Here is a 10,766-nt window from a genome sequence, read left to right on the forward strand (position 1 = left end):
TGTTCTACATTGCCTGTTCTACATTGTTTGGCTCATTCATTCACAGTTTTATAGTCAAGGCCCTTAAATACCATATGGGGCTCATATTATATATGCTATCTGGACATACTTTTTTTCTTTTTTTTTTTGTTCTGTTGTAATCCAGATTACCATATGTACTATATTCTTTCTTTACTGACAGTACTGATAGCTGACCGTACTGATAACAGAATAAACCAGTCATTAAATATCTTTGCCATTGCTCTCAAATTGTCAACATAGGGATATAATTTTTTATTGTAATTGTTTTTGTTTGTTGTAGCCTAAAATAAAGGGAAGAAGAGAGAAAGATGAATTGTGCCAAATAAACATAACATTGTTTGGACAAATTTGCAAAGAAAAGCCTCGGGAATGAAAAGGTATGCTTGGAGAGAGTGGGATAAAAAAGCAGTGTGTGGCTTTTGTGGCAGCGCTGTGTTGAGAGAAGAGAAGCACCCACCACTGTAATTTATAGGCTGATACAAAAAGGCACTTTAGCTGGCCGGGCGCTTCTGCAACTCGGCTGAACAGGAGGTAGGGTCACTCCCCCTTCTGCACCATAATGACGAGTAGAACCCTGCTCCCCTTCTGTTTGATTTCATCAGCGTGGCTTTGAAAGGCACATCTTAACAGCACAACAATAAAACAGCTGTGTTTGTGTTGGCCTGTTCATTGTTGAAAATTTTACCACCACCCCCTCTCCTCTCTCTCTTACTAAAGAGATAACACAAGAATAATGTCACTCACATGTTCCCTAAAAAAAGAATGAAGAATCATTGTTCTTAATTGGAATAATGTTGAAGACTACTGTAAAATGTATGCCATTTCTATAAAATATTAAATGTCACTAGTTATGTTTACAATAAAATCTGATAAGCTGAAAGCATTTTCAAATTGTTCACAGACTCTTGATAGGTGAGAACTGACATCTGATAGGTAAGAAATTAAGTCTGGAGACCTCTTCAGTGGCCACAGTGTTAGCACTTTCTTTTGATTATTACTTAAAAGGTAAACTAAGAGATGGCTCGTCTTTGAGAGAGGACAATAGGAAAATGTCATTATCATTTCTTCTTGCATCATAAGCGACTGCAGATGTTACAGCTGTTTGAACATGTCTGCTGCTGTCAGAGGTCACCCATAGCCTAAAGCTCTATTTAAACACATGGAGCCACTGGCTGGGACACAGGTTTGTTGGAAGCTGGGAACTTGCTTCGTGAGAGTTCTATGACATCACTTGTTATTCTTCCTCTTCTTGGTAATGAAGAAGAAACCGACACCCACCTCCAAGGCTCCCTGTGTTTTGAGCAGACAGGCTCCTTGCAGTTGGGCTGAAGCAGCATCTTTGCATTTCACAAACAGTCTGCTTCATAATCAAATACCATCTGTCGCTACATCTGAACCTGTTTTTAACATCTGTGCTTTCTGGTCTTAACAAAGCTTAAAAAGCCAATTCACAACTTTCACAGTTCACTGACTAGATGTGTATATTTACTACCTTTAATACATCTTTATGCTACTTTTATGAGGTGCCCACTCTCTCCTGGCTAGGGGGTTGTTAGGAGCTGCTGGTGGGTTGATATTGCCTTGCTCAAGTACCGATTATCTTGCCATGGGTAGCCAAGTGTAGAGGACCACCGCACAGAGGGGTGGGGGACAGACAAACACAGACAAACACACACACACACAAATATCTACCCATCTATCTACCTATTTATCTCTCTCTCTCTCTCTCTCTAAAGATAGATAGATAGATAGATAGATAGATAGATAGATAGATAGATAGATAGATAGATAGATAGATAGATAGATAGATAGATAGATAGATAGACACAGACAGAGAATGGAGAGCATGTAAATGGATAGCAAACAGAGCGAATGGGGAAAATCTTCAAAGTGAACTAACACTTTTTGACAAAAAAAGTTTTGCCTATTCTGCCTCTGATGAGGAGTCTCAGAGTTGATCATGCTTGAAGTCCTATTACTGGAAATGACTGCAGGCTGAATGGTAAACAGGGGGAGAATCAGCAGCATGGTGCAAGTGAAGTTTGGGAAGTGAAAGATCTCTCAAAGGATGTATTTGTTTGCCACCTCACACATGCTAAGGACTCTGCTAAGCGTGTCCTGCCTCTGTTCAGGCCCATTCAGAGGCAGATGTACAACCCAGGCTACAGAAAATATGATCTGGCACATTTGGGGGAGGGGCCACAGGGGCCAGTTGAAATCTGATTGGTCCCAGAAGTGCCCCTGTCCTGTCACTTGTCACTTCAGAGCATTTCATTAGCTGTATTTTGAAAGATTAACAAACACTATATTCATTTGATTTCACTGGGAAATCTATGGCATCATCTACCTTGAGACAGACTACAGCACACAAGAAACAGAAAACTGCAAAGATAATGTAACCATGATAGTGTGAAAACCACACAAGCTTCATGGTAGTTAAGTTACAGATGATTCAACACATTACCATAACATTTCAATGAGCATTTCAATGTGCTATGCCTGAACTTCTGTTACAGATCACAGGAGTGACTGTTGAGCTTATTGCTATTACTTTGAAAAAGTGACCTAGTTATCTAGCTAGGGTTAGTCAACAATGGCAGCTAGCAACCCTGGCAAATACAAAAATTAACATTATCTGGTGATGTATCTATTTTGCATTTTTGTGTCTGGAACTGCTGTTATGCCAAAATGGAAACATGAAATCTCCAGGGCAGGTGGACACTAGAAGCATGAAAACTCTAGGGCAGGTTAAAAGAAGGCCTAGTCTTCCAGTAATAGCTAGTCTGCAACAACAGAGATTCAGGCTAACACAAACTGAGGTCAAGACCAGGGAAGCTCCAAACCTCCTTCACCAGGTCAGCAAAAAGTTATGTACAGCAAAATCATGATGGTATATTGGCAACACAAGTACAGGTTTGTGTTAGTGATCCGCAGTGTTTATCAGTGTTTAACTGCTAATTCAATTAATAAAAGATTATATGTCAAGATATTGTATTTATGTTTTTTTCCACTTTTATCCTTACACAATGATGATGCACATATGCAAACATTTAGATTTAATAAGATCCTTCATAATAAAAATCTTTCAATAACGTTAGTATTTACTGTATGCTAAGATTCATATCAGTTACATGAGCAAACTCACCCTACCAGCAGGAGACATCCTCTCAGATCCCTACAGAATAATAGACTGGGAGGGTGATTTGTTGAATTGACCAGATATATTATTTGACTGAGAAAACTAGTATTTACACTAAAGGGGAATAGCGTGCAAACAAATCACTCATACTGTGGTCATGTGCAAAATGTCAGATATCACGACATACATCCGGAAATTTGTGTCTTGAAATCGCATATTCTACCCAGTCAAAAACAAGAATATAAGACCATAATGGATGAGGCTTGGGTGATGATACTGTTTATTCTTGATTCCTATGCGCCTGAACCCAACTTTACATGTACCAATGTATATTCACAGTACAGATAAACAATTTTTAAGGTGGAGTGTACTGTCTGTGGGTTGAGCTGTGTGCGGTTGTAGAAGCAAACAAATGCATAGTGGTAGACATTTTAGCACATAAACTAAGATCTGAATAGAGAAATACCACTGAGTAGCATACAAACATATAGATGACAGTATAGCTAATGTGGCTAATGCTAATGCTAGTAGTTAAATGCTAATGATGACGCTTACATGCTAATGCAACTATCTTTAAAGTTCGAACTAAGTGAATATTGACTGTGGTACTAATATATTGAACACTATATTCCATTTGCTAGAATTACATCTTAGAATACAAGAATAGTTAGAATACAATTACTAAAATTACATCTTAGATAAACTTACTTTAAGTGCAATGTACACACAACCACAAGGGTAAGGAAAGGCGATCAGTAGGGAAGTGCCATCTGACTGCGGCTTTATTAAGTGATGCGTGTCTTGCTTCTTCCATAAGGTTGTAGAGCCAACAGCAAACAAGGTATGACTGGTGAAATATGTGAGAATCAAGCAAGCAGGCAGAGCTTTTCTTTTCACAAGCAATCTGGAATTATGTCTTTAAATTTGGAAACAACAGGCTTGTTATAAATCATCCAAATGCCATAGTTCCCTATGAGAAAAGATGAGACGTCTGATCTTAAATTTGGCGTTACTTATTTACACTACACTGGGCACTTCGTAAGGACCACTTTTGTTTCTCATTTTAATAAAATTGGTCCGTCAACGTAGACACAAGCGTGTATGAAATGACTTGGTGACACCTAGTGGTGGATTTATAATTATGCTCTCAATCACAGCTATGTAAGATCATGAAAAATTCAAGTGTCTATTATGTTTGTTGGGGTATGACTCCCATTTTGTTGTGAGTCATCAAATATCTAGATCACATACTTTCCTTATTTTTAATACTTTCCAAAATTACAAAACTAGAAAAAACTAGAAAACTATGAACAAATAGTTGTGGAATTGTGCAATGTCCAAAAAAGTGTTAATCAAAAATCTTATATTTTAGACACTTCACATGTAGGCTTGATGACAGCTTCACATACTCTTGGCATTCTCTCAGCTTCATAAGGTAACCACTTGGGGTGCTTTTCAAAGAGACTTGGAGAAGTTCCAACATATGCTGAGCATGTGTTGGATGAGTGACTGAAGTTCTACACAGCTATCAACGTTCAATGTTTATATTTATCTTAGAACAAAAAATTATGATTATTTTCAAATATCTTAAGGAAAATATACACTCAGTGAGTCGTGTCCAAACCTTTGGCAGGTACCATATGTGCATGTGCACATATGCTTCTGCATGTTCTGAAATTAAATAAAATGCATTTATTCACAAATTATGCTTTGCTGGAATACAAAAATGTATACTCCCTCCTGCGATACATTGCTTTCTAATGGAACATTATATTTTGGTTCCCATGAAAGTTCAACTGAAGGTTTCCTTTTAGAGCCAGGTAGCTTGTCATAATTAATTTGGGCTTAATTTACTTAATTTTTGCCCCTTGATCCCTTATATAGGAGGCTGGAGATTGGAGATCATCATTGTATTACAGCAGAATATACATATGTCCTTTTCCAGACACAGTTATCAAATCCATAGTTGTTTTCTTTAGTTTTTTATTGCATCAGTGCTACTTTCAGATTTGCAGCTTTTTTCTCTGATTTATTAAGGTCAACAACTGTTTGTCTTTTGTGACAATATATATTGTAAATAGTGTTATGCAAACAAAACCGACAACTTTATAAAATAATGTGTTGGTGCATTTGTAAAGTCTGAGAGAAAATAAATGAACAATATCAGCAACTAGAACATTTAGAATACCACATTAGCATACAAGCCATCTGCTGTGATTGTAAATAAGGATAGAGAATCTACTCAGTGCCACCATCTTGGTTTGTATTAAATCTATTTTATCATATTTCATTTTTATCTTTTGTCTTACTTGTCTATGGTTAATTTTAAGGTTATCTAAGGTTAATGTTTAGCTATTGCTACTGGCACACTGTTAGTTCTTAGTGCCTATTGAAACTTTGTGGGTGTAGAACATTCCTAGGTCCTTCTAAGGGTGTCACAGATTTTCTATGTGGGGTCAGATGAGCAAAGGTAATGTAACAGTGTTTGCTAAAATATGTCACCACTCTACCATGATACAGATGATTTCAAGGTGAAATTATCTTAGGAAGTCTTTTTGGATGCTGATATAGTATGTAGCCTCTGTTCTATGTAATCTTTGTTTATACGAGATGTGTGAAGGCTGGAGAACCACAAGTGAAGGGATGACAAGCTGTGCAGCTGCTACCCTCTTAAAGGTGCATGCTTTCAGCCCTATTGTTGCAGACAGGGCCAAGGAATTTCATTTGTCATGAAATGGACACCACTCCAGGAACTTTCCTCCTCAGTACCCTACTATAAATAACTCTCTTCCCTCCATTCTGTATAACTAAATGTATCAGAGACACAAAGAAGGTGAGTAAGAGAGAATGCTTTAAACTTTAAAATGTTTTAAATGCTCTAAAATGTCAGTGATTTAATATAGCTTTTAAGGTTTAACTAAATAATCAAAATTATCAAAAAGTGTCAGTACTGATGAAGCAACTCTTATAAATGTTTTGAACACACCTGTTTTATTATATACACATAGGATTGTGCTAAAGTTCATAATACAAATAGAAACAATCCCAGTAATTGACTAATGCTCTGGGTAATGCAGGATTCCATGGATCAACATGAGCTTGACAGTGTACATCTGCAAGGATGAGAGAAGTAGAGGAGTTATCTGTCATAAGGGCTACACTGGCTCATTCTATTCAAGACGGTTGCATTGCCTAATGAAGAATGGATGGATGGCATACTACATGCACGCACATTCACACACACACACACACACACACACACACACACACACACATACGTTTGTTAGACGTCATACAGAAGATTATTGAAAACTGAACAATTTAAAAGAGAAACATGGTGTTTTCAAAAAAGAAAGTGATTTAGTCTAAAGAAGAAATGTCCTCATCCGTATGAAACAGGTCAGTGGAACATCTGTAAAAGACCATAAAACAGCATCTGCTTGGTACACATAACGGCTCACATTTAAATGTCCAGATGTCTCATTTTATCTGTATTAATAAAATAATTGTGACAGTGAAATTAAACAAAACTATTCTCTTCAACTTTGGAAAATGTGGTTTTAAAGAGGCATCATGAAGCAGTGGACTGGTTTTCTCTCACAGGGCAAAGAATAAACATTTTACAAAAGTAAATTAACACTGAGTATTATATATAACAGAGATAAAATATTTTTTGCTGTGCTTATTACTGCTGTATATTGTATTGTATCAATGAAGTAGATTGGAATGTTATTAAATATTATCAAGCATCTGTACAAGAGTTTTACTTAACTTGAGTACTACTCTTTGATTATGCGGACTGTATAGGACTGTAGTCCAAAAGAAATACACAAAATAGTAGTGGGGTTTGAAACCCAGTACTGCAAATGTGCAAAACATAAACAACAACAAAATATTACATTTAGACAGCTCATCACTGTAGAGCTAGCTAAGATGATAAGGAGATAATCAGATATTCAGTAGGTTAATGGTTTATGTTCCATATATTTAGCATAAAAGGACAAATCAATGTAGCAACACAAGATTACTGTTTCCTGCTCTCAATTCAGGACAAAACAAGTTAGCACATTGAACTGCAAATACATTTTTAAAGCCCAGCTATTGCTGCAAAAGCACTTTCACCACAAAGGCTCTTCACTAACATGTTTCTAATATTTTACTTTAAGACTTTAATAATTTACCATGTTATTGACAGAGGGACTACTAATTAATTATTTGATGGCCTAACAAATCAGTGTCCATGCTCTTTTGTTTTTTAAAATGAAATATATTAAAAATGTATAAAACTTTGATTTTTTTTTCATACATGAGGGTGTGAATGTAAAAGATAATAATATGTCTATAATATGCAGACTGACAAGTATGAGGAGAAAAAAACACACAAGACTCTAGATTCTACAACAAGATGGAAAGTGAGCAGAGTTAAGCCTACATGCCAGGCCTAGGGAGATTTAAGACCACAGGGTGCTCTGTGTCATCTGCCCAGATTGCAATATTTTATTAGAAATGGCTCTCTTTGAAAACTAACTCTACTTATTATTTTTCTCATTACTTATCATTTTCTTTCATTCAAATGACAATCTCGACAGTCTAATCCATCATCACAAGAAAAAAATACAAAAATACATATCTATATATATATATATATATATATATATATATATATATATATATATATATATATATATATATATATTTATATATTTATATATATATTTATGTGTGTGTGTGTGTGTGTGTGTGTGTGTGTGTGTGTGTGTGTGTGTTGCTATAAGTGCTGCCCTTGCAAATTTCAAAACTGATTTAGTATTTGGTCCCCTGGCCCTAGGGGAATTACAAACATTATGGGATAATGTCCTAGGAACTCTGTGTCTCAGGTTAATCAAGAATAAATATGTAAAGAACAGTAATATTCAGAAATGCACATGTATGGTGTAGGTTCATCATTGGCTTGATGTCACTATCACCAGTTAGACCAGAGCAGTTAGTTAGAAAAGAACAGATGGTTAGACCAGAAGATTTCCAGCTGAGTGGGAAAGTGCATAAATAGATAATGCAGATGATCATATTTATACTTTAAAACCAAATATTAGTGATTAGAGTTAGGGACTTTATATTTCCTTAAATGTTTTCTTTATAACAAGAGGTTTGGAAAACATACCATTGAAACATGCCATCTTTGTTAAAGTTGGTTATGCACATTGTACTGTCATCAGAATATCAAATCTCATTTTTGAGTATTTGGTTCTGGCCACTGCAGATGTTTGCTAGGTGCCTAAGACCGAACTGCTAATATTACACCGACCTGCTTGACAATACATAGAACAACCAGTGGAATGTCTGAAGACATTAGTTAAGAGTCAAAGCATTAAATGCCTCTTTTTCTAATGGCTTCAAAGGGTTTCTATTGAGAAATGATCATACTGTGATTGTTAAATGAGAGATGTAAATCTGATTGTTTTTTTCTTTTTGAAATGAAAAGAAAAAAAAAACAGAAAAAAGGCAAGAAAACACATCAGGGCTGTGAATCACCCCAATTTCCCATTTGTGATGTAGTCATATACAAATAAGGTACATTTATTTATGAGTAAAATAAATAAATATAAAATAACAATTGCTATGAATAATCCAACCAGTCTGTACCATCATAATGGCAACTTCATGTAGAAGGTCATTCTGTAACTTTCAAACCTGACGAGAAGTCACAGCACAACAAGTCTTCAGTCATCCAAAGTTCATATATTACTCCACTGCTGTGTTGTTCCCTTCACTGGTTTCCACTAGCTGTCTGAATCAGATTTAAAACTCTGATGTTCGCTTACAAAGCCAAAAATGGACCAGCCCTTCCCTAGATGATGACAATGGTCAAAGCCCGATCCATACCTCAACTACTTCAAATACGACTCAGCTTGAGACACCATGCTTCAAGTCTTGTGGTAGACAAGTCTTGAGACTTCTCCATCCTGACTCCCAGATAGTGGAATGAACTTCCACTGGAAGTCCAGACTGCAGAAGCTGTTGCAATCTTCAAATGCTGACTGAAGACTGAAGACTCATCTATTTGTGTATATAAATGACCACTGATCCTGAAGACTTGTCTATTTGTATATTATATAAATGACCAGTTATCTTTAAGACACATCTATTTGTGTATTATATAAATGATCAGTGATCCTGAAGACTCATTTATTTGTGTATTATATAAATGACCATTGATACTGCACCTATTGAATTTACTACTGTTTACTACATATTACTGTTGAATAACAAATTCTAACATTTATTGTTTGGTATTGTTTGTTATTGCACTTACTGTTGTCTGATCTAGAGCTTATACTTACTTTGCATTTCTTCTAGGTTCCAGCATTGATTACTGTATTTCAGCAGTATTCTAGTTCAAAGATAGCTTGAATTCTGACTGTACTGGCTAGGATACATTCTGTGACTAGATGACAAAGCATTTTTATAAGTCGCTCTGGATAAAAGTGTCTGCTAAATGCTGAAAATGTTAAATTTAAATGTAAATTTGTCATTTGCCTCAAATGATTTTTTTTGCATTTAGATGCTTCCACATTACCCACCCTGTCATGCAGGGACAGACAGCTCGCAACAGCGCCCAGTTTCTCCCCCAAAATAATTGTAGTAATGTACACAGAGTTTCCATCTTTAGTTTCATGTGTGCGTGTGTGTGTGTGTGTGTGTGTGTGTGTGTGTTTACGGAGAGAGGGAGAGAGAGAATATGCACGTAAATATAATACGTAATACGTATATATAATGTTATATTATATTACAGCCACTAGGTGGTAGAAGAGGCATATTGTTAGATGGATTCATTATACTCCTTGCAGTAGTTTAATTTTAAAATCCCGTTTATTTGTTAATGGTGGCTAAGACACTTGTTTCAACGCTATGATTTATAATTTTAAATTGCTTGTTTATATAGTATTACTATAGTACTCAATAGTTCATTACTTTCTTTTAAAAGAATAATGAGTTATGCAGCTAAAAGAGGGTTACTTAATAATAATAAAGGGAGAGAGAAGAGAGTAACATGAGCGAATTGGTGTAGGAAGGGAGTTCCAGAGAAAAGGTGCAGCAACACTAAATGAAATGTATGGTGGACAGCCTAAACATGGAGACAGTAAGGAGACCTGAATCAGAGGACCTTATGGAATAATTTTGCAATATATGAGGGCGCAAGGCCTTGAAGTGCCTTAAATTTTGTATTGAGTGCGTTTAACTGTGGGTAACTGCTGAAGGGTGGGAGTGGAATGCGCAGATTTCTTAGTGGGGACCAAGACTCTAGCTGCACGCTGTAAGGTGCAGATAGATTTTGAATGTAAACCATACATAAGTGAATTGCAATAATCTAATCTTGAGGTAATAAATGCATGAACCAAGATCTCAGTGTCTTTACGCGTCATCATCGAGCGCAGGCAGACAATACTGTCGAGATGGAAGTATGCAGATTTGTAGAGATTTAATTTGCGATTCGCATGACAAACGTGTCAAAAAGAACACCAAGATAACAACTTAAGATAACAACAATATCCGTTTATTTCATTATAGTATAAAAAATTAATTCAAAGTAGTTCACTATTTTGGC

This window comes from Electrophorus electricus, chromosome 10 (assembly GCF_041902795.1).
Source record: "Electrophorus electricus isolate QZ-2024a chromosome 10, ASM4190279v1, whole genome shotgun sequence".
NCBI lineage: Eukaryota > Metazoa > Chordata > Actinopteri > Gymnotiformes > Gymnotidae > Electrophorus > Electrophorus electricus.